The sequence below is a fragment of the Trichechus manatus genome, unplaced genomic scaffold, assembly GCF_000243295.1.
Source record: "Trichechus manatus latirostris isolate Lorelei unplaced genomic scaffold, TriManLat1.0 scaffold00130, whole genome shotgun sequence".
NCBI lineage: Eukaryota > Metazoa > Chordata > Mammalia > Sirenia > Trichechidae > Trichechus > Trichechus manatus.
In genome coordinates this window covers 1180769-1205190 of record NW_004444066.1, presented here as the reverse complement: position 1 = coordinate 1205190, position 24422 = coordinate 1180769, and the positions used below count along the sequence as shown (strand labels likewise).

General features: G+C 40.5%; 1 protein-coding gene across 1 annotated transcript in view; it reads left to right on the top strand.

Annotated features, from left to right (window-relative positions):
* The first annotated feature begins 8028 nt into the window (after positions 1–8028).
* Positions 8029–24422, top strand: part of SLC26A2 (solute carrier family 26 member 2) — a 24842-nt gene continuing 8448 nt past the window's right edge. The window contains exon 1 of the mRNA XM_004384902.2: positions 8029–8226. The gene's annotated coding sequence lies outside the window, so the exon portion shown is untranslated. The remainder of the gene's footprint in view (positions 8227–24422) is intronic.

The following is a 24422-nucleotide window of genomic DNA, read 5'->3' as shown; positions in this document are numbered from 1 at the left end:
GTTACAAACCTGGTTGGTGGCCTGCTCTCAGTAAATGTAGCCAATAATAAAGATAATGTAAGCTAGGTATGCAGCAGTGATATTTCATAGAAAACAGAAGTAATGCAGATATACCTATTTTCCTATTTTCTTTAACCAAAACTTTTATTTTTCTCTTTATAAAAGTAATACATTTTTGTGTTGTAGAAAATTGAGATATTCAGGTAAAGAAAAAGAAGAAAATAAAAATCACCATCCAGAGAAACATTTTGGTAGAAATCCTTCTTTTCCAGTCACATGAATATAATTTTTAAAACAAAACAAAACAAAATTTAAAATAAAAACAAAATAAATTTGGTTGTTCAATACATATTTTGTTTACATTTAACAATATATGTAGACAGTGTTCTGTGCCATTAAATACTCTTTTACCATATGATTTTTTAATGGGCTTCGATTTCCATGGTGACTGTACCATAATTTATTTAACCTACTTCCAACTATTGGTTATTTAGGCTGTTACTAATCTTTTTGTTGTTGCTGCAATTTTTAATGAATATTTTTGTAGTTACATCTTTTCACACTTGCTTATTTTCTTATCTTCTTAATCTAAAATTTGACCAGAAGGACAGAACAAAGTGATTGCTAATCCTTTAAGATATTGTCCTGGCTATCAAAAAGGGATGAAAGTTTAAATAAAGAAATAATAGTAGAGTCAATATTTTAATGCATGGATTATGTTCCCTTTTGGGTGACCATCTCTCCCAGCCTCTAGCACTTATCTCTGAAAGAACAAATCTGGGATGCTGGGGCTTGTGATCACCTGAAACCTCAAAAACAGATCATTTTCTGTACTCAAATATTTTTAGTGGGAGTGACCTGTACTCCTTACTGGGCTATAAGAGTCACATTTCTTCTCTGTCTCCAAATCAAACTGTATATGCTCCAAATCTCCATCCCATAGTGCTGGCAGGAAATTCAATCCTGGTAATTATTGAGTCTTCAGCCCTATCCCAGGATCACATGAAGGCCTGCTGCTTTTCCTATATCCGGCCTGAGAAAAGCCCTCTAGCCTTTGATCCACACTGCTACAACCAATATGCCCCTTGTCCAAGCTGGTAGGGGCCCTCAAAGGCCAGCAGTTCTGCTCTAAGCTGGGGCTTGGACATCCCTGCCAAGGCTGAGACCTCCTACCTCCAGGCTCCAGCTTCCCTGGGGCACCAAGAGGTTTCCTACCTTTCCAGGACAGGGGAGTAGGCCCAGGTCCTTGCTACTCAAACTAGTTGCCACTGAGTTGATTCTAACTCATGGCAGCCCCATGTGTGTCAGGGTAGAACTGTACTCCATAGGATTTTCAATGACTGATTTTCTGGAAGTAGATTGCCAGGCCTTTCTTCAGAGGCACCTGTGGGTGGATTCAAACCTCCAACCTTATGATTAGCAGAAGAGTGTGTTAAACATTTATACCAAGGATCCTGCAAAGCCCAGTGACTTTCTCATTCTTGGGGGGGACTTTCAAAAATCTCCTTGCCCCCTGACTCCTTGGCCCTCCAACCTCTCCTCTTTTGGAACAATTCAGCATGGTTTCCCTCAAAGACCAAAGTAGGAGGGATTCTCTTCTGGAGCCTGAGAATGACTGCTTTCTGTCCTGCCACACAGCAGCCCTGAAAGGCAAGTGTCATGAGCAAGCCCCCACTGGAGACTGGGGGAAAGGGGCACAGGAAACATACCTATCATTGTTCAAAGCACAATTTGTAATATCAAAAGAATAGAAACAATTTAAATGTCTATCACTGCTTAAACAAATGATGGTATGCCCAAACAATGGAATACTATGCAAAGGTTATGTTCCGTCTTAGGTGACCGTTTCCCACAGTACCTAGCGCTTGTCTCTGAAAGAACGAATCTGGGATGCTGGGGCTTGTGATCGCCAGTATTTCAATATCTCCCCTCCCCCATGTCCTTCTTTAACAATGTGACTTTGACACTTCTCCCATCTAAGCTTGGGATCTGTGTCCCCTCTCTTTGAAATCAGGCAGGCTTTTATGACTGTTGCAGCATACAGAGTGCGGTGGAAGTGAGGCTGTGTGACTTTTTTTTTTTTTTATTGTACTTTAGGTGAAAGTTTATGGAACAAATAGTTTCTCATTAAACAGTCATTATACATATTGTTTTATGACATTGGTTAACAACCCCACAACATGTCAAACCTCTCCCTTCTTGACCTTTTTTTTTTTTTTTTGGTGAAAATATACATAGCCAAAGATACACCATTTCAAAAATTTCTACAGGCACAGTTCAGTGACATCGACTACGCTCTTCCAATTGTGCTGCTATTCTCACTTTAGATGAAGGTTTACAGAACAAAATAGTTTCTCATGAAACAGTTAATACACATGTTGCCCTATGACAATGGTTAACAACCCCACTACATGTCAACACTGTCCTTACTCAACCTTGGGTTGCCTATCACTAGCTTTCCTGTTCACTTCTGCCTTCTAGTCCTTGTCCCTGGACTGCTCTGCCCCATTAATCCTGTTTTGTTTTCTGGAGCTGTCCAATCCCCGGCTGAAAGGTGAACCTCAGAAGTGACTTCACCCCTGAGCTAAAAGGGTGTCTGGGGGCCATACTCTCGGGGTTTCTCCAGTCTCTTTCAGGCCAGTAAATCTGGTCTTTTTGTGTGTGTTAGAATTTTGTTCTACCTCCTTCTCCAGCTCTGTCCAGAACCCTCTGTTGTGATCCTGGTCAGAGCAGTCAGTGGTGATAGCTGGGCAGCATCTAGCTATACTGGACTCAGTCTGGTGGAGGCCTTAGTAGCTGTGGTCCATTAGTCCTTTGGACTAATCTTTTCCTTGTTTCCTGTTCTCTTCATTCTCCCTTGCTCCTGAAGGGGTGAGACCAGTGGAGTATCTTAGATGGCTGCTCACAGGCTTTTAAGACCCCAGACGCTACTCACCAAGGTAGAATGTAGAACATTGTCTTTATAAACTGTGTTATGCCAATTGAGCTAGATGTTCCCCGAGACCATGGTCCCCGAGGCTGTGTGACTTTTGAGACCAGATCAGAAAAGGTTATACAGCATCCACCTTGCTCATGAGAACACTGGCTCTTGAAGTCTTCAGCAGCCATTTAAGCGGTCAGACTGCCTGAGGCTGCCATAGTGTGAGGAAGCCCAGGCTAGCCCACACAGAGAGGCACAAGGAGAGTCCCCGAGAAATGAAGAGAAAGAGATGTCCAACCAGCCTTCAGCTGCCTTCAGCCCCAAGCTGGCCCAGCTCTAGCTACTGTCTGAGCACAGGTGCATGGAAAACCCCGAGGCCAAGCTCTTACCAAATTCCTAACCTATAGAAATGGTGAGAAATAATAAAATGATTATTATTGTTTCAAGTCATTACGTTTTGGAGTGATTTGTTAAGCAGCAATAGACAGCCAGAACATCAGCTCTTTATGCACTGGTATATGGAACAATCTTCAAGGTATAATAATGTTTTAAAAATGTAGAAGTGTATATTGTATGCTCCTTTTGTAAAATACGTATACATGTGTGTGTATTTGTATATGCATAGAACCGTGGTTTGACAACCCTAGGTGTGTATTAGCATCTCCCAGGAGGCTTTTAAAAAAGATCAATGCCTGAGCCCATCCTATACCAATTAAATTATAATATCTAGGGGTAGGGCCCAAACACTAGTATCTTTTCAAAATTGCCCAAGAGATTCTAATGTGAAGCCAGAACTGAAAAAGTTATAGTGGTTAAGAGCTACGGCTGCTAACCAAAAAGTTGGCAGTTCTAATCTACCAGGCGCTCCTTGGAAACCCTGTGGGGGCAATTCTACTCTGTCCTATAGGGTCGCTATGAGTCGGAATCAACTTAATGACAATGGGTTTGGTATACAATAAACCTGGAAGGCAACACAGAAAACTGGAATTGTGTTTGCCTCTAGGGATATACATGGGCTAAGAGTGGATAGGGTGGGAGGGAGATTTACTTTTCACTGTAAACAGGCAACATATATAAAGAGTAAACAAATCCACTTTGACCTTTTGACCTTTACTCTTTGTATGTGTTGCCTGCTTCCAAAAACAAACAAATTAAATTAAAAAAGAAAAACACTAATAGCAGTGAGAATGAATAGTGAATTGCAGCAGATCAGGACTTGCCCATTAAATAATGAGTCAGGAGACCTCAGGAGAAGGGATGTGTCCCACTTGAGAAGAGGAGGTAGCCAAGAAAAGCTGAGGCAGTGAGTACCAAAGTGTTACCTAACCAGAAATGACCTACAATAAAATGAAATGATCTATAATGCTCTCAGTTAATTACCCTTTGGGAAAGCACTTGGGACAGTGTAATGTTTATATATGTGGAAGAAAATACTGGACTTCCTAGTCCTCGGGCTGCCAGCCATCTCAGCGAACCCTAAGACCAACAGAAGGGAAAATGATCAGCCTTAGTCGGCAGGGTTAAGAGATCCGTATTCTGGCTGGCTGGGTTGCTGACCTGCTATTATTAAGGAAAAGCAGATTATTAGCTAGCTCTTTCTTAGGAGGAATTTGGTTATTTGTTTCACCCCTTAGCGTCCTGCTGGTGAGAACTGGAGCATTAATGAAGGTCAGGTAAACATGGCAGATTAAACAAAGTCCAACTCCCTGCGGTCTCTGGGGATGTGTATGTGGTGGTGGGGAGTGATTGGGGTGGGAGGGCCACAAGATTAAATAGCAGCCTAAGATGCTGAATTGGGAGGGAGAAAGGCACCAATGACTAACCTAAAGCTTCCTCTATAGCACCTTCTGCTTGCACTGGGGCATAGCTCGTGTTCTTGGGTTTTGGCATATGACAGCTCCCAGTTTGAAACCCCCTTTGCTACTTGTCAGCTGCATGAACTTGGTAAGTAACTTAATATCCTGAGCCTCAGTTTTCTCATCTGTAATGTAGAGTAAAACATATGGAATAAGTGAAAGAAAATGATAGCCATTATTAAATTCAACCAGTCTTTATTGGTGTCTATTACATGCACCCATCTCTCAGTTTGTCCTACTGTGGTGGTTTGCGTTTGCTATGATGCTGGAAGGTACACCACCGTTATTTCAAATACCAGCAAGGTCACCCGTGGTGGACAAGTTTTAACAGAGCTTCCAGACTAAGACAGACTAAGAAGAAAGGCCTAGTGATCTACTTCTGAAAATTAGCCAATGAAAACCTTATGGATCACAACAAAACACTGTCCGACTAGCTTGCTTTGGACGTGTCATCAGGAGGGGTCAATCACTGTGTTGTAGGGGAAAAACATCACAAAGTTTAGTAGAGCAAAAAGGAAGTTTTATTCGGCATATATTCAAAAGGGCAGAAGTGGGAAGCGGACAACCATGCTGCCAGAGCCATGTCTGCCTGAGTCCAAGGAAATATCACAGAACAGACAAAAGTGGGAAAATGGACAAGCATGCTGCTAGAGCCATGTCTGCCCAAGTCCAAAGAATATTACAGAATAGGCAAGAATGGGAAAACGGACAAGCATGCCAACATAGTCATGTCTGCCCCAGTCCAAAGAGTATTACAGAATAGGCAAGAGAGGGAAAACGGACAAGTATGTTGCCACAGCCATGTCCGCCCAGAGTCCAAAGAATATTACAGAATAGGCAAGAATGGGAAAACGGACAAGCATGCTGCCACAGCCATGTCTGTCCAAGTCCCAAGAACCATTACAGAGCCATCAGTATATATTAACATTACAAATACAAATGAGCAAAACCATTGAAAGCTTAGCCTTTTCAGATTGGCTAGAAACTGTGATCCTACATTTTGAGTTGTCTTTCTTAACAATCATTGGTACAAGTTTCAGTCAGGAGGGTCTTCACTGGTCCAACAAATTTTTTATTCACTAAATGTTAATAGAAAAAGATAAGAGTAGAAAGTCTTTTGTGTTCTGTTTGATTAGCTTTATGTGAAAGTTTCCCTAAAAGATATTTTCCAAGATTATCTTAGCTATTGTCTTTATACCTCAGGGCCCAGTTGATGTGTCCTTGTGAGTCCTTATGAGCCCTTCTCCAGCTGGGTCACATTCTCTATGCTCAAGGACCACAACTCCAATATTATTTCCTAAATCAACTGGAGGAGAATTTCATGTTTGGTTAAGTAGAGGGCCAACGAGGGCCTGGGAGACCTTCAGTGAGACAGATTGGCACAATAGCCACAACAATAAACTAGAACATGCTACTGGTCATGAGGATGATGCAGGACTGGGGAACACAAGGTCTCCATGAGTCAGAGTCAACTGGAGGGCAGCTAACAACATTACAAGCAAGGATGGGAGTAGATTTTCACACGTGAATAGCACAGTGAGAAGTAGTATAGCCTAGTGGTTAAGAGAGAGGGCTTTACATTAGATATAATTGGGTTAAAATCATGTTTCTCTCACATATTAAGTATAGGACCTTAGGCAAGTCACCTAACATCTCTGAGTCCCATTTCCTCACCTATAAAAGGAAGATCATAATATAGTCCCTCCTCAAAGGGTTGCTGTGAGGATTTAATAAAATAATGAATGTGCAGAGTTTTGTGCAGACAATCTATAAAGTGCCAACTGTAGCTACTCTGGTTGTTATGCAGCCTATAGACGGTTGGTTGGCAAAGTACTTTACCTCCACTGTTTTACTTAATTCTCTTAGGACTATGTGTGCCAAGCCATTAACTACCCTGGGAAAGGTTACAAAATTGATGCCTTTGTGGTATAGTGGTTTGTTTCCAGTCATAAGGGGCAGCGTGAGAAGTAGAATCAGGGTGTTCTGATTCCTGATATGGCTGTGACCTTTGGAATCTCTGAGCCTGGTGACAGAAACTTGGACATCAGCTCTAGATATGAAAGGGAGTTCCTTAAATGACTGTGAAGAGGTTCATCTTCTTCCACCCCTATCTAGTGGGCCCACGAAGACAACATTAAGGAAAGGAATGAAGAAATGAATACATGCCCAATATCAGATAATGGCCACTTCGTGGGGGAAAGAAATTTAATCACAGAAGGTGACTGGCTAGTTACTTTAGATAGGGTGGTCAGGGACCGCCTTGTGGAGGTGAGTGCGTTTAGGTTGAGACTTGAGTGACAAGAAGAAATCAAGTAGCCCGAATCAGGGCTCAGGTACCAAATGAAAACAAGCTTGGCAGATAAGTTGGCCGGTATGGCTGGAGAGTAGTAAGGTGAGGAGGAAAATGAGGCCAGGGCCCAGAGCATGCAGGACTTCGACCGCGTAAAGAGGGGTTTGATTTTATCTATAAATGTTATGGAAACTCACAGAGGGCTTTAAATAAGGATTGGAATTATATTTTTATATTTACATTTTTAAAACAGCCTTCTGGCTATTAGGATCTTGGCTGGAGAATGAGTTTTAACCCTAGACCTCTAACTTTCTAGCATACCTTTTCCCATTCAAAGCTTCAATCTCCCCACCTACAAAGGGGGTGGAAGGGAACAGCAATAGGCAGTAGATGATTTTTAAAGTCCCAAGGCGTGGGTAATAATGACGATACCCCTTACCGTCGAGTCGATTCCACCTCATAACGAGATGAACTCATAGTGACCCTATAGGACAGAGTACAATTGCCCCACAGCGTTTCCAAGGAGCGGCTGGTAAATTCGAACTGCCGACCTCTTGGGTCAGCAGCTGTAGCGCACCATAGCTGTTAACCACTGTGCAATCAGGGCGCCAATAATGACGATGCCCCTTCACAAACGCAGAGCACTTTACAGCTCTAGGCAGAGCGCTTCCGCATCTCTACTGCTACTTTATCGTTGGATAAAGCCAAGAAGGAATAAACTGTTCACTTGGCAGATGATTCATCGCCTCAGAGAACGGGAGAGGAACAGCTTTGAAAATCCGGCCGCACCGCCCCTTCTTCCCAGAGCAGCCAATCGCGAGGAGGTAAGTAGTCAGGGGGCGGCACCCTTGCTGGTCAGGGTGGAGTTATTGGCTGGCTGCCTTGACCCTTGCTAGCGCACCGCCAGGGCCGCGGGGCGTTCTCGCCGGGTTTGCGTTCTGCGCCTCTCGGCCGGTGCCTCCTCGCATAGCCCCTTTTACGTTCCGACCCGGTCCCGCCTCCTCGGGGGGCTGGGCGATGGACGGGAAAGGGCCGGAGCCGTTAAAGGGAGGCCGGCCAGGAGTCTGGCTCCGTCTGCCTTGCCGCCTTGTCCTCTCAGCCCGGGTACGGCGGAGGACGCGCCTCGGGGCCTCATCGTGTGGGGCGGCGCAAACCGAGAGGTGAGAAGAGGCGAGGGGACGGGAGAAAAGAGGAGGGGGCCGGGCCGGCCTCCACGCGGTCTGCGGGCGCCTCTTAGGGTTGTCCTGGCCTGCGTCTCTCCGGCGTCGTGGGAGGAAACCCAGACGAGTGGTCGCCCCGGGCGTCGTAGTCCGGCCATGGGAGGTGGGCGTGCGTCGCGGTAATTCCTCGGGTCGGCAGGGTTCGGGACAGGAAAAGGATTAAAGGCCTCCTCCCCTCGCCCCCGTTTTCCCGACCCTGCTCCTCGGACTGAGGGGCTGCACACTCTCAACCCCACGCATCACGCCGGGGGCCCGAGTCCTGGTTGAGCAGTCTCCAACCCAGATGTCTGGGAGTGGGACCAAAGAGACCTATGCCACCCAGCCCCCCACCCCGACAGATGGGGAAACTGAGGCCTGAAGAGGAGAGGGGATTTGGGTATTTTGGCTGTTAAAATCCCATACCATGTGTTAATGGCGGTGGACGAATTTGGAAAAGGATAGCTGTAATGGTTGTACAACTGGAAGAATGTAATCCATGTTGCTGAATTATACATGTAGAAATTGTTAAATTGCTGTATGTTTTGTTGTGTATATTTTCACCACACACACACACACACAAAATCAAACACCTGTTTGAGTACAAAATCTGAACCTGTACTTTTTCCAGACTCGTAGACTGTCCAAGTTGGAATCCTTTCGCTGGATAGATGGGGACACTGAGAGGACATAGAGAGGACCAGGGCCTAGACTAAAATTATATAGCAAGTCATTTGCAGAACTAGGACTTGTATCTAGCTCTCCCACACTCATAGACTACTAGGCTGGACCTGGTTCTTGAACAGATTTGAGGACCACAGTGAGTTAGAAAGCAGCCAGGACTTAAACTCCCTTTTCTGACACTAATCTTAACCATTTTTTCCCCTCCTTGCCTCCATGGCTCTTTACGTAAAACCTGAAACTAATGTGATATCCAATATTAGGTTAAGCAGAAGTTCTTGTTTTTGAAGATTGAGTCAGTCAGAAATGGAGTGCCATGCCCGGCTACCACCAATGACTGCCCTGACAGGGAACGCGACAGAGAGTCCCAGATGGAGCAGGAGAAAGGTGGGGTGCAGAACTCAAATTCTAGTAAGAAGACCAGACTTAATGGTTTGACTGAGACTGAAGGAAACCCAGAAAGCATGGCCCCTGGCTTCAGCCCAGAACTAAAACAGTTTCCGAGGCCAGCTCTTCAGACAGGGATTGGACTGGACTGTGGGACATAAAGTGATACACGTGAGGAGTGTGCCTCTTGGCTCAAGTAGATACAAGAGACTAAACGGGCAACTTCTGTCCGGAGGTGAGATGAGAAGGCAGAGAGGGTTAGGAGCTGGTTGAATGGACATGGGGAATCAGGGGTGGAAAGGAGGAGTGTGCTGTCACAGTATGGGGAGAGCAATTAGAGTCACATAACAATGTATGTACAAATTTTTGTATGGGAAAAAAAAAAAATTAAAAAAAAAAAAAAGAAATGGAGGGCCATACCTGTTGGAAGGGACAGCATGAGCAAAGGAATGCTTCTTCAGGAGTCTCAAGGCAGGAGATAGCAAGAGACAGAAACTAATAGCTATCATTTATTGAGCAAATGCTGTGTACCAGGCACTGTGCTAAGTACTTTACTTGCATTAGTCTTAGAACAAACCTGCAAGTCAGGTAATGTTATCCTCATTTTACAGGTGAGAAATTGATGCTGAGTAAAATGAAGTCTTCACCCAGTGCCACTGGCTGAACAGTGGGTAAACAGTGTAGCTAGGATCTGAATAAAGGTCTGTCTGATTCCAGAATAAACCCAGTGATTCTGCAAATGTGGTCCTCAGGTCTTTACTTAGACTCACCCATGGTGCAGAGTCTTGGATCTCATTCCCACATTTGCAGGGATGGGCCTAAGAATCTGCAGTTTAATAGTGCTGTGTGGCACAACAGTTAAGAGCTTGGCTGCTAACCAAAAGTTGGGCAGTTCGAATCTACCAGCTGCTGCTTGGAAACCCTATGGGACAGTTCTTCTCAGTCCTGTAGGGTCGCTGTGAGTTGGAATCATCGACTCGAGGGCAACAGGTTTTTTGGTTTTGGGTATTTGAACATCATTGTGCTATAATGTGCTGCCTCCTAGGGGAAGCTCTAGAGGTGACAAACATATTCAGGGCTTTGGAGAGATCCAAGTTGGACTTAATCTCAGACAAAACACTTTTAGTCAGAGTAAACTCCCAGGCAGATGCTTGCCAACTGTAATTTCTTGACACTCGCTTGGTTTTGGTGTGTGAGGGTGGAGGAGGATTTAGTAAGGGAGAGACCAGTGGGGAAGGTAACTCTCTTCTTACCACATAGCTGTTAAACTGTAATTCAGCCATTTCACCAACAAATATTTGTTAAGTGCTTATTAGGTGCCATACATGGTTCAAAACTGAGTAAATCACTGTCCTCATGGGAAGGACAGACAATTAGCAAAAAAGTAGATGTATAGTATGGGATGGTGGGAAAGACCATGGAGAAGAATAAAGTCAAGGGGATAGAAATGCAAGGCAGGGATGGGCCCAGCAAGGAGACGTGGTGGTGGCAGTGGTGCTATTTTATATGCTGGGCCTGGGAAGGAACTGATTGATAAGGTGACATTTGAGCAAAAACCTAGAAGTTAGGGAACGATTCATGAAAATAACTGGGGAAGAGCATTCTAGTTAGAGGAACTAACAAAAACACTGAGGAGGCAGGAGCTTTCTTGGTTTATTTGACTCTTGTCTGCAGTATTAATTATTCTAATTAAAATGTAGCCACACGGGTAATTTTACATTAATAGGAAAAAAAGAAAAAATGTTACCAATGCATGTGTGTGTGATATTGAAAAATAAAAATAATTTCACTCTTAATCCTTAACCCAAGTGGTGGTAATAACCCAAGTTTCTATCAGTTGACAATTGGATAAACAAAATGTGGTATACATACAGTGGAATATTATTCAGTCATAAAAAGGAGTGAAGTTCTGATACATCCTACAACATGAATGAGCCTTGACAACAGGCTAAGTGAAATAAGACACAAAAGGATAAATATTGTATGATTCCACTTATTTGAAATACCTACAATTGGCAAATGCGTAGAGACAAAAGTAGATTAGTGGTTACCAGGCGCTGGAGGGTGGAGGAATAGAGAGCTATTTCTTAATGGGTACAGAATTTCTGTTTGTGATAAAAATGTTTTGGAAATAGATAATGGTGATGGTTGCACAACACTGTGAATGTAATTAATGCCACTGAATTGTACACTTTAAAATGGTTAAAATGGCAAATTTTATGTTATGTATATTTTACCACAATTTAAAAAAAAAGGTCATAAAAATAGATTACTTGTGGCATCTTCAACTATCAGTTGACTTCTTCAGATAAGACATTGAGCCATTTCTCAACATTTACCAAGTGGCTTGTGTTTTAAAAAGAGATGTGTTTTTTTGGTTCTCTTGCTTCTTTCATTTTCCCTCTCTTCTTCCTTCCTTTAACTCAGAAGTAAAGAATATAGGGTGTTAGTGTACCTCAATGCCCTCATTGACAGAGAAGTTACTGGAAAGGTTGTAAACTTGGAAAGGAAAAAAAAGAGTACTGGAAAATAATTTCCAAGCTACACAATCCACACTTGTTCTAGTTTGGTTTAACTGAGATTTTTCTGTGAAGAGACTTAATTTTTGGTCGATGACTTGTTCACATAAATATTATGTAATGTTAAGACTTCAAAATTTCCACAAACTTTACTAGGCTGTTTTATAGGTTAACTCTAGTTTTCCTGTAATTATTTGATCATATATCCACATAGAGAGACTGGCATAGGCAGTTTATTAAAGGATAAAAGGTTAGAAGTCAGGACATTTGAATTCTAGCTCCAGCTCTATCTTGAATTAGCAAATGATTTCACTCTCCTGGGCCTTTATTCCTTTAACTGAAAAATATGGGGGTTGGATTTCATGATCTCTAGTCCCTGGGTGATGTGATGATTAACATGCTTGGTTGCTAACTGAAAGGTTGAAGGTTCAAGTTCACCCAGAGGTGCCCAGGAAGAAAGGCCAGACAGTCTACTTCCTAAAAATCAGCCATTGAAAACTCTGTGAAGCACAGTTATATTCTCACACTTATGAGGTTGCCATGAGTCAGAGTCAACTCAGTGGCAACTGGTCTGGGCTGTCTGAAGGCCCTATCTATCTCTAAAGTTCTGTAATCCAGGAAAACTGCCATTTAGTGACTTGATCATTAAGTATGAACTTTCTCAGTGAGAAATACATGCTGGTGGGGACAGAGAGTTGTGGCTGACGGGACTCCAGAACTCTTGACAACCAGGTTGATTTTTCTGCTGACCCATACAGTGCATGTGGTTTTCAATTGTGTTAAGTATCAAAAGCAGGTTACTTAAACACACACAGTATTCACAATAGGATGTCAAGCTCAGTTTTACAGTGGCCTAGACTTCTTAGGAAAATCCTGGGACCTGATTAATAATTATATCATCAAATGTATATGCTGAAGCTATTATATTTTAGAGCTAAATATAACTGTTCTTGGAAAAATGCTACAAAAATAAGACAGACATTGGCTCCGATACTCTCTCCCAGACTTAAGTGTGTGTGTTTGAAGACTTATGAAATACGTTTGCCAAGGCTGTGTATCCAAAATATGGGAACATTCCATAAAGGTTTCCTTGGGAATTGAAATATAAACTATAATTGAAAACAAAATTGTTGTATAGTAGGGTAAATACAGAGGAATCTTTTTCCCCTTGGACAAAAATCAGATTTTCTTTTACAGCTTTATTGTGGTATAACTGACATATAATAAACTATATATTTAAAGTATATTGTTGTTAGGTGCTGTCAAGTTGCTTTTTACTCATAGTGACCCCATGTGACAGAGTATAACTGCCGCATAGAGTTTTCTAGGCTGTAATCTTTACAGGAGCAGATCTCCAGGTCTTTCTCCCAAAGAGCCTCTGGGTGGGTTTAAGCTGCCAGCCTTTCAGTTAGCAGTTGAGTGCTTAACCATTGTGCCATCGGGCTCCTTTATTTAAAGTATACTATATATGTTTTCTGTGAGTTGGAATCAACTCGACGGCAATGGGTTTGGTTTTTGGTTTATATATGTTTTACCGTCACCATAATCAAGATAGGGAACATATCCATCACTCCCAAAAGTTTCCTCATGCCCTTTTGTAATCTCTCCCTCCCACCTTTCTCCACTCCCCATCCCCAAACAACCACAGATCTGCTTTCTGTCACTGTAGATTTTCATTTTCTAGAGTTGTGTATAAATGGAATCGTACAGTATGTTTTTTTGCTTTTTTTTTTAAGTTTGGCCTACTTTCACTCAGCAAAATTATTTTGGGGTTTATCTGGGCTGTGTCAATAGTTTATTCTTTTCTATTGCTAAGTAGTATTACAGTTAGTAGCACACAATTTGTTTATCCGTTCATCTGTCGGTGAACATTTGGGTTGTTCCCAATTTTGGCCTACTACCAATAAAGCTAATTTCCCTTTCGATGTCTTCTTTGACCCATGGGTTATTTAGAAGTATGCTATTTACTTTTCAGATATTTGGGTATTTTCCAGATATCTTTCTGCTTTTGGTTTCTAATTTAATTGCATTGAGGTCAGAGAACGTTTTATGTGAATTGGATTCTTTTAAATTTATTGAGAATTTATGGTTTACTTTCATAAATGTTCCATGTGCACTTGAGGAAAATGTATTTCTGCTGTTGTTGGGTAGAGTTTTCTACAAATGTCTCTTTATCTGTTAGGTCAAGTTGGTTGCTAGTATTGTTCAAATCTAAATCATTGGTGATTTTCTGTCTTATTCTATCAATATTGAGAGAGCATTGAACTTTCTGATTATAATCGTGTACATCTCTTTCTCCTTGTGGTTCTGCCAGTTTTTAGTTCATGTATTTTGGGGGCTCTCTTATTAGATGCATAGACAGTTAGGATTGGTGTTGTTAAGTCTTGATGAATTGCCCACTTTATCATTATGAAGTTACTTCTTTATCCCTGGTGATATTCTTTTCCCCTGAAATCTACTTCATCTGATATTAATATAGCCATTCCAGCTTTCTTTTTCCCAGCTTTCTTTTGATTAGTGTTAGCATGGAAAGTATATCTTCTCTCATCCTTTTTACTTTTAACCTATTTGTGTCTTTATACTTGAAGTATTTCTTGTAGGCAGCACATAGTTGGATCTTGTTTTATTTATCTAATCTGACAATGTCTGCCTTTATGGGATGTTTATACCATTTACAAGGTATAAGCTAACCAGTTGACTGCTAACTGAAAGGTTGGCACCTTGAACTCACCAGCTGCTCTGCAGGAGAAAGATGTGGCTGTCTGCTTTCATAAAGATTTACAGCCTAGGAAAGCCTATGGGGCAGTTCTACTCTGTCCTATAGGGTCGCTATGAGTGCATATTGACTCGACAGCAACAAGTTTGGTTTGGATACTGTTTACATTTAGTGTGATTATTGATATGGTTAGGTATATGTCTATTATCTTGCTATTTATTTTCCCTTTCTGTCTTCTTTTGGATTATTTAGTATTTTTTATTATTCTGTTTTGTCTCCTTTGTTGGTTTTGTTTTGTTACTCTTTGTTTTGTTATTAGTGGTTGCTTTAGCGTGTATAGTATGCATCTTTAACTTATAGTCTACCTTCAAATGATATTATACCATTTCATGTATAGTTTAAGAACCTTACAATAGTATAGTTTGATTTCTCCCCTCCTGGCTTTTATACTACTGTTGTCGTACATTTTACTTACACACATGTTGTAGTAAAACCCACAATACACTGTTATTATTTTTGCTAAAAAGTCAATTATCTTTTAAAGAAACAAAAATCAGATTTTAAAGGTCAAAGTAATTCTGTTGAAGATTTATCTTTGTTCAAATAAATTTTTAAAATAAAAACCAATTCACCCATCAAAAACTATTAGGTGTCTGTATGCCCAATTCTGTGCTAGGTATTGTGAGAGTACACAAAAGTGTAAAATATCTCCTTTAATAATTTTTAATCTAGGTGGAAAGATAAGGCATATAGTCAACGAACATTTATTGAACATCTAAGCAGTGGGAATTCAGAGAAGAATGAGATACCTTTTATGTGCTGATGACCAGTACATTCCCCATCTGTTTTTCCAGTTTTGGCTTCTCTCCTGTGCTCGAGACTCCCATTTCTAATTGCTCACTAGACATGCTTATCTGAACATCTTACAGAAATCTCCAGCCTATTAAGCCTAAAGTCAAACTTTTTTGCTGCCTTCTTTCTATCTTCCCGTTTCTTCCTTCATATTCTCATACACAATCCTTCCTTTTGTGTGATCCACCTCAGAATTCATCTTGGATTTGCCCGTCTCTCTTAAGCACCACCTCTTGTCTAGTTGTTTGTACCACTGAAATGTCAAGCCTCCCTCAACCCTGCCTGCCTTGGAGTTTAGGCCTTTGTCAGCGATGGTTTATAGGATGAAGTCCAGGCTTTTGGGATTATGTAAGAAACTGATCTTTTGTTCTAGGCTTATCTCTTGCAACTTCAGCAATCATTCTAGGCTGACCTTTTCCTGAGTCTTTGATTACACTGTGCCTTTTACCTGCCTGAGTATCCTTTTCCTTATTTACCTTGCAGCTTCTTACTTCACGTTAGCTCTCAACCTGTTCCCTACTCTCAGAAGACACTAAACCTCTGTTACGGCGTTTAGAGTGTTACAATTTATCTGCTTACAACTCTGTCTTAACCAACTAATGGTGGGTAGAAACTGGGTTTCTCATACATGTTAGCAAGTATTTACTCATCTCCTACTATGTACTAGGCATTGTTCTTCATATTGGGGATACAGTAGGTTTGAGAAAGGAAAAAAAAAACCAGAATAGTTAATGTAATTTCAAAAGTCATAAGCCTTTTGAAGAAAATAAAGCCAGGTAAGGGTATAGAGAATGATGGGAAGAGGATGCTGTTTTACTTCTAAGGCCTCTCTGAGAAGGTGATATGTAAGCTGAGACATGAAGGATGAGAAGAGGCCTGCAAAGATCTGGGGGAAGATTATTCCAGGCAAAGAGAACTTAAGCATGTGCAAAGGTCTAAGGAGAGAAGCACCTTGGCATGTTCCAGAAATAGGAAGAATGCCAGTAGGAAATGATGGTGGAGAAGTAGGCAGGGCTCAGATATTGTAGGCTATAGCAGTATCCCAGGGGCAGTCCTCTCACAGTGTGAGCTTTCGTAGGGCACAGGCTTGGAACAGTGGCCCGTGCTCCAGCTATCCTGGTTGCAGGCATCTGTGAATGAGATAGAGATGGATACAGAAGCCTGGGCTCATTCCTGGCTTCCCTGGGCCTTACAAAGCTGTGATCTTCCTTGGAGTTGTCTGAAAACTGAGTTGGAGGATCAGATGGAACTGTGTAAATGGAGACTCTTGTCTTGATCATACTAGTTTATTGTTTAGTTTTGTTTTTTTTTAATAATCTGTAACTTTTTTATCAATAAAACACAGTGTAAAATATTAATTGCTTAGTGAAAAAAAGAGTAGAATGGCATGACATCAGAACAGAAGATGTAATATATAATTATATATGCACTTCTTACAGATTAAAGTCTTAACTTATTAACCTAGCATACAGGGCTTTCCAGAATCTCCCCTAGGTACCTTTGCAGTTTCCTCTCGCATTAATCTTTAGTATGCATCCTGTGCTTTAAACGTACCATTCTCATTTTTTATTCTTTTCCTCCAACCTCAGAACCATTGTTGTTTGTGTTTTGTTCTCCTTTGTCCATATTCCCAAGAGGCCATGCCCTGCGAGGTAACCAGCTGGGGTGGGAGGGAGACCTCTGGCTCCTAATCACGTGAGTCGGGTGGGCAGAGGAGGAGAGGTGGAGACATCAGCACTCCCCCTGACTTGTTAGCAGTCAGGTTGCTTTGCAGCCTTGTGGAATTCCCTATCCTTCAGCTGCCTTGTTCCTGCGAAACAGTCACCATAGGTCTCTTACCAGATGTTCCTCTTTATAATCTTAGCTGCATTTTTCCCTAAATTGAATTATTATTTTAGATTCATCTTATGCCCTGTTTAACAATTACCACTGGAGGATGTCTGATAATTTGACTCCTTCTTGCCTATTATGGTAGAAGGGGTGGATAATCATCTTTCTTTTATTCTGTTTCTGACTCTTCACCCTGTTCCTACTTTCATTACCATTATTTCCTCTTTTAGCCTCTTCTTCTAGGGATAGAATGAGCTACTTTCTTTGTGAGGTAGTGGGGTTCTTAGCTCTGCAAATTTTCAGATAGAAGTTGGCTGACTACTCATCAGGCTGATACAGAAGGGATGTCCTGCCCTCTAGGCCAGTGGTCTTAGACTCTTAGTAATTCACATGGGGAAATGTACCAGTGCTGCTGTTTAGTCATCTGGATAAGAACACTTTCTAGGTAGTCACAGCTACATGTGCCCAGTTAAAGAAGAAAGTACAGAAATGTCTTTCCTTTTTGTGTTGCCTAAATTGCTGTTATACTTTAATATATGTATATGTAAATATATTTTTCAAATATTGTTGTTTTTTCTCTTTCTAATTCCTATAGGGTAATGTGCAAAGTCCGAGTGTTTTCTACTTGAGTTAGCCCACTCTCAATTATCTATGTTAATACAGGAGAAAATAGCCTAGATGATACAAGTAAAATCTTGTTTTATTGGACTTCATGGAATGTACAGTTTATATTCCAACGTTTGTAAAATGGAAGTCTGGCTATAGACTGTATTCCAAGGATAAACACTAATTTCTCAATTTTCTTGAGGCAGTTGGTGAATATTGAAATTGAAAGTAGTAACAGACTTTGAGAGGGGAGAGGATTTTTGTGTAAAAAGTTATATTTAAAAATATGTTCCAAAGTAGTTATTTCAGAATGAAAATAAATATTGCTTTGTACCATACTTTTTTAGTATTTATTTATTCAGCAAATATTTTTGTTTCTATTCTGCAAAGCACATACCTGGACACTTTGGGGATACAAAGATGAGCCAGAGTGGGACTTGCTCTTAAGGAGCTTGATTTGGCATGGAAGTCATACCTACAGTTTAGCTTAAGATAATTTTTAAATGTAGTTTTCAAAAAAAAAAAAAAACTTTCTATTTTGAAATAATTATAGATTCACAGTTTAAAAAAAGTGTACAGCGTGTTCCTTTCACTTCATTTTCCCTGGTGGATAATATCAAAACTAGAAAATTGACATTGGTACAATCCACATATCTTATTTAGATTTCAACAGTTTATATGCGTGCATTTCTAAGTGTCTACGTGTGTGTGTGTGTGTGTGTGTGTGTGTGTATGTTGTCGTTGTTGTTAAGTGCCGTTGAGTCGATTCCGACTCATAGTGACCCTATGTACAACAGAATGAAACACTGTCCGGTCCTGTGCGATCCTCACAGTCATTGCTATATTTGAGCCCATTGTTACAGCCACTGTGCCAATCCATCTCATTGAGGGTCTTCCCCTTTTTCGCTGACCCTCTACCTTAACCAAACATGATGTCCTTCTCCAGGGACTGGTCCTTCCTGATAACATGTCCAGACTACGTGAGACAATGTCTCTCCAGCCTTACTTCTAAGGAGCATTCTGGCTGTACTTCTTCCAAGACAGATTTGTTAGTGTATATGTGTAGTCTTATGCAATTTTACCACATGTGTAGATTTGTATACCCAATACCACAATCAAGTTACAGAACTGTTCATCACCATTAGGCTCCCTTGGCTATTCTTTTATTAAAGCTTCACCTACCTCCTATTTCCATCCCTAACCCCTAGCAGCCACTAATCCATCTCTGTGTCTACAATTTTGTTATTTCAAGAATGTTATATAAATGAAATCATACAGTATGTAACCTTTAGAGATTTGCTTTATTTCACTCAGCACAATTTCCTTGAGATCCTCCAAATTGTTGTCATTTATTTTTTATTGCTGTGTAGTATTCTATGGTATGGTTGTTCCACAGTTTTAAATGTACTTTTATATTGTTTGGGGTTTTTAAATGTTTGAAAAGGTAAAAAAAAATTAAATAATTTTGAAGGAAACTTTAAGGGTAAATGGGGGTGGATAAGGAAACGATAGACAGCTTTTATATTCAGAATGATGGCTGAATAATTTCCACTTCCAGGACTGTTTGTAAGTGAAAACTTAAGTTTCTGAGAACTAAAGATGGCCATGAGTGTAGGGAAAAGAGAGTTGGGATGAGTTTGTAGATACCACTGCTGCATCATTTTGGGTAGCAGATAGGCAAAACTGGGATATGTAGGGTTGCTGAATTCTAACGTATTTAGAAGTGTCTGAGGTTATAGAGTGCTAACTAGGTAGGTGACAAGAATAGTACTACTGTTCAAAAAAGAACTACCCTTGGAGTCGTAAAATCTGGAGTTTAGTACCTGGCTCAGTTACTTACAAGCTAAATAAATCACTAAATTGGGCAAGTCCTTTCACTTCTTAAAAAAATTGTGGTGAAAATATACACAAAAAACCATACAGCAATTCAGCAGTTTCTACATGTACAATTCAGTGACATTGATTACATTCTTCAAGTTGTGCAACCATTCTTGCTACCTTTTTCCAAATTATCTCACCACCCAAAGCAAAAATTTCCCCTTTCCCCCTCCCTCCCACCCCTAATAATTTTTGGTTTCTATTATATTTGCTTATTTCATAAAAGTGAGGTCATACAGTATTTGTCCTTTTGTAACTGACTCATTTTGCTCAGCATAATGTTTTTAGGTTCATCCATGTTGTGGCGTGCTTCAGGACTTTATTCCTCTTTATGGATGCTATATACTATGCAAAGGAGCCCTGGTAGCGCAATGGTTACGTGCTTGGCTGCTAACCAAAAGGTTAGTGGTTTGAACCCACCAGCTGCTTCGTGGGAGAAAAGACCTGGCACTCTGCCCCCATAAAGATTACAGCCTAGGAAACCCTGTAGGGCAGTTTTACTCTGTCTGGTTGGGTCACTATGAGTTGGAATAGACTCAATGGAACACAACAACAATATTCCATTGTATGTATATGCTACATTTTGTTTATCAATTGATGGACATTTTGGTTGTTTCCACCTTTTGGCTACTGTGAATAGTGCTGCAGTGAACATTGGTATACATGTGTCTGTTTGTGTTCTGCTTTCAGGTCTTTTGGGTATATACCTGTCTTAGTTATCTAGTGCTGCTGTAACAGAAATACCACAAGTGGATAGCTTTAACAAACAGAAGTTTACTCTCTCACAGTTTAGGAAGCTAGCAGTCCAAATTCAGGGTGCCAGCTCCAGGGGAAGGCTTTCTGTCTCTGTCAGCTCTGGGGGAAGGTCGTTGTCATCAATCTTCCCTTGGTCTGCAAGGTTCTTAGTGCAGGAATACAGGTCCAAAGGACGTGCTCCGCTTCTGGCTCTTCTTGCTTGGTGGCATGAGGTCCCTCTCCTCTCTGCTTGATTCTCCCTTACATCTCAAAAGCTACTGACTCAGGTCAAGAAGGGGAGAGTGTTGACATGTCGTGGGGTTGGCAACCAATGTCACAAAACAATATATGTATTCATTGTTTTATGAGAAACTAATGTGCTCTGTAAACCTTTATGTAAAGTACAATAAAAAAGAAGAAAAAAAGATTAACTCAAGATACAACCTAATCCTGTAGATTGTGTTGTGCCTCGTTAACATAACTGCTTCTAATCCTGCCTCATTAACATCATAAATAAATTTTTTTAAGAAACCGTTGCTATGGAGTCTATTCTGACTCATAGGGGCCCTATAGGACAGGGTAGAACTGCCCCATATGGTTTCCAAGGCGTGGCTAGTGCATTCGAACTACTGACCTTTTGGTTAGCAGCCGAGCTCTTAACCACTGCGCCACCAGGGCTCCATCAACATCATAGGGGTTAGGATTTACAACACACAGGATAATTACGTCAGATCACAAAATAGAGGACAACCACATAATACTGGGAATCATGGCCTAGCCAAGTTGACACACATATTTGGGGGACACAGTTCAATCCATAACAACACCTACGGGTGGAAAAAGTCCTTTCACTTTTAACCTATCAATATCTTCATATTTAAATTGTTTTTCTTTTTTTGTAATTATTGTGTTTTTGGAGAAGATTTACATAGCAAATTAGGTTCTCATTTAACAGTTTCTATACTTATTATTCAGTGACATTGGTTACACTTTTCACAGCGTGTCGCATTCTCATTATTTCCATTCTAGTTCTGTTTCTATTCATCTAACTTCCTTCTACCCGCTTACTTTCTCATCTTTGGTCTAGGGTAACTATTGACCTTTAGGTCTCATTTAGATGATTGTTTAGTGGAGAACAGTAACTCATGGGTGATATTATGTATTTTCTGATCGACTGTGTCTTTTTGTCTGATACGTGACCACTGGGAGTGGTTTGAGTTCCAAGCTTAAAGGGTATCCCAGAACAATAGTCTCAGGGGTTCTTCTAGTCTCTACCAGGCCAGTTAGTCTGGTCTTTTTAGGAATTTGAGTTATAGTCTACATTTTTCTCCCATTCTGTCCAGGACCATCTATTGTGTCCCTGGTTGGAACGCTTGGTAGTGGTAGCCGGACACCATCTAGTTCTGGTCTCAGCGTAGGTGAAGCTGTGGTTCATGAAGACTATTAGTCCTGTAGACTAGTTTCTTCTTTGAGTCTTTGGGTTTCTTATTTCTCTTTTGTTCCAGGGGCATAGAGACAAATAGTTGTATCTTAGATGGCCACTCGCAAGCTTTTAAGACCCCGGATGCTACTCACCAGACTAGGATGTAGACCATTGTCTTTGTAAGCTATGTTATGCCCATTGACCAAGTTGCCCCCAAAGACTGTCGTCCTAAGCTCTCAAACCCAGTAAACCAATCCCATGAGGTATTTGGTTATGTCTAGGAAGTATCCAGAATTGTGTCCCCTATGTGCTTTATTTTATATATGCAGCAACACAAACATATATGTACACTTGCCTACAGAAACACCTGTACATGTGCCCCTGCATATTCATATGTGCTCACCTATACATATATAAGCATAAATATCTACCTGTGTAACCACTCACATAATTTTGGTTGTTATTACTGTTGTTGCAAAATTGTGTATGTTGTGGATTTTACCAAAATCATCCCTTATTCTTGTGTACTTCTTAGTGTCATCATTTACCTTGGTGAGGTTGTGCTGACATCACCTTTATTCAGTATTGCTTTACCCATCACCAAAACTAACAAGTGTCTACTATCTAGATAGTGATTCCCCCCCCTGTCTTTCCCATCCCTGGTAACCACCAAAGAATGTTGCTTTCTGTACGTATACGTATTCTTGTCTTTTTGTAATAGTGAGATCATACAGTATTTGTCCTTTTGTGATTGACTTATTTCATTCAGTGTTATGTCCTCCTGATTCATCCATGTTATAATGTACTTTGAGAACTCATCATTATTCTTTATGGCTGCATAGTATTCCCTTGTCTGGATGTACCACAGTTTGTTTATCCATTCATCTGCTGATGGGCACATAGGTTGTTTCCATTTTTGTTTGATATTGTGAATAATGCTGCAATGAACATAGGTGTGCATATGTTTGTTCATGTCAGTAGTTTTAGTTCTTTAGGATATATACCACCTAGGAGTGGGATTGCTGGATCACAGGGTATTTCTAATTTCTAGCTTTTTGAGGAAGTGCCATACCATTTTCCATGGTGGTTGAACCATTTTACAATCTCACCAGCAGTGGAGCAGGATTCCAACCTCCCTGCAATCTCACCAGCATTTTTTGTTTTCTGTTTTTTGATCAGTGCTATTTTTTGCAGGGCTGAGATGGTATCTCAATGTAGTTTTGATTTGCATCTCTCTGATGGCTAATGATCGTGAGCATCTTTTCATGTGTTTGTTGGCCGCTTGAATGTCCTCTTTGGTGAAGAGTTTGTTCATGTCCTTTGTCCATTTTTTAATTGGGTTGTTAGTCTTTTTGATGTTGAGTTGCTGAAGTTTTCTACATATTTAGAGATTAGACCCTTATCAGATATGTCATTCCCAAATATTTTTTCCCAGTCTGTAGGTTTTCTTTTTACTCTTTTGATAAAGTTTTTTGATGAGCGTAAGTATTAATTTTTAGGAGATCCTAGTTATCTAACTTGTCTTCTGCTGCTCGTGCATCTGTAGTTGCTCTTGGTAATCTGTTACTGAAAGAAATTAGGTCCTAAAGTTTTGTCCCTGTATTATCTTCCAGGAACTTTATAGTTTTGGCTTTAACATTTAGGTCTTTGATCCATTTTGATTTAGTTTTTGTGTCTGGTGTTAGGTATGGATCCTGTTTCATTTCTCTGCAAATGGAGATCCAGTTTTGCCAGCACCATTTGTTAAAGAGATTGCTACCCCGTTGAGTGGACTTTGACCTCTTTTTTAAAACCCAGCTGCCCATAGATGGATGGGTTTATTTCTGGTTTCTCAATTTGGTTCCATTGATCTATGTGTCTATCATTGAACTAGTACCAGCTATTTTGATTACTGTAGCTGTGTAGTATGTTTTGAGGTCGGGTAAAGTGGGTTTCTTTAGATAGCATGTAGTTGGATCTTACTTTATTACTCAGTTTGACAGTCTGTGTCTGTAATTGGCATGTTTAGACCATTCACATTTAATGTCATTATTTATAGTTTGGATTAAACTCTGCCATCTTGCTAGCTGTTTTCGTCTTTTTTTTTTTGGTCTTTTTTTTCCTGCCTTCTCTTGGGTTAACTGAGAATTTTTTTATGATTCCATTTTATTTCCATGATTGACTTTTTATACTTCTTTAAAAAATTGTTTTTTTAGTGGTTATCCTAGGGTTACAATAGATCTTTAACTAACTGGACTCTACCTTCAATTAATATACCACTTCACATTTATTCTAAGATCTTACAAAAGTCCCAATTCTCTCCCTCCCTCCCCCACCATCCTTTGTGGTATTGTCATATATTTTACTTTTGCATATGCTATAAACAAAATGCATTCCTATTTTTGCTTTAGACAGTGAGTTATATTTTAGAGCAATTAAAGTTTTTTTTTTTTAATTGTACTTCAGGTGAAGGCTTACAGAACAAATAGTTTCTCATGAAACAGTAGTACACATATTGTTTTATGACATTGGTTAACAACCCCACAACATGTCA